This window comes from Haliaeetus leucocephalus, unplaced genomic scaffold (assembly GCF_000737465.1).
Source record: "Haliaeetus leucocephalus isolate CR32 unplaced genomic scaffold, Haliaeetus_leucocephalus-4.0 Scaffold347, whole genome shotgun sequence".
Lineage (NCBI taxonomy): Eukaryota > Metazoa > Chordata > Aves > Accipitriformes > Accipitridae > Haliaeetus > Haliaeetus leucocephalus.
The window spans coordinates 27,175-27,413 of record NW_010972783.1 but is presented as its reverse complement, the minus strand read 5'-3'; the positions used below and the strand labels follow the sequence as shown (position 1 = coordinate 27,413).

Here is a 239-nt window from a genome sequence, read left to right as displayed (position 1 = left end):
GATGGAGGGGTGGCCCTGAACCAACCACTGCAGCCATCGCGCAGGTCCTTCATCGCCATGAATAATGTGCTGGCCTCAAGCAAGTGAAGCCTCTGTGGTCTAAGGGACAGTTGGCTGCGCTATTCATGAGGGGGAGGCCAGCAGATTAATTATATCACACTGAGGCCAGCACCACGCACTTCCCACGGTGACAGTGACACCGGAGGGTGAGCGCATGGCTTTGGTACCCAAGACCCTGC

The 239-nt window shown here is 57.3% G+C and overlaps 1 protein-coding gene across 1 annotated transcript in view; it reads right to left on the bottom strand.

Annotated features, from left to right (window-relative positions):
- The window catches only part of TAP1 (transporter 1, ATP-binding cassette, sub-family B (MDR/TAP)), a gene marked incomplete at its 5' end in the record, with an annotated part of 15,964 nt that overhangs the window by 10,464 nt on the left and 5,261 nt on the right, over window positions 1–239 (bottom strand). The window lies entirely within an intron of this gene.